Raw genomic sequence first — 534 nt, 5'->3', positions numbered from 1 at the left:
TTGACTGTAAAACTGATGATCTGCCCTGTAAATTTTCACTCAATTCACAATAAAAAACATTAAAAAAAAAAAGATAACTGCAAAGGAAATCAAGTATAACACAGAAAAAACTTGACAAGAATCCAGAAAAACACAAGAACAAACTGATAAATTATATGAAAAATTAGAAACAATACAAAATCTACAAATAGAAACTCTGAAGGTAAATACTAACATTTCCAAAATGGACAATGCATTGAAAAGGAAACAGAATAGACTTGAATCAATGAAAGGTAGATTATTAAGACAAACTGCCAATACTAGTCTACTTGAGGAACAATCAGAAAAAAAGAAAAAGATCTGGAGAAATCTTAAGATTTATTTAGAACCCCATCAAGAAGGATGACTGGAATTTCAGAACAGGAAGAGAAAAGGAAAAGCACAGAGAAATCTACCAAAAAGTTGTTGGAAGAAAACGTCCCTTGCATCACTAAATAAGAGAAGATAAACATTCAATAAGCTGAATGAACTCCAAACAAGATAGACATCAAAATA

Source organism: Chrysochloris asiatica, unplaced genomic scaffold (assembly GCF_000296735.1).
Source record: "Chrysochloris asiatica unplaced genomic scaffold, ChrAsi1.0 scaffold00327, whole genome shotgun sequence".
NCBI lineage: Eukaryota > Metazoa > Chordata > Mammalia > Afrosoricida > Chrysochloridae > Chrysochloris > Chrysochloris asiatica.
This window is presented reverse-complemented; position numbering follows the sequence as displayed.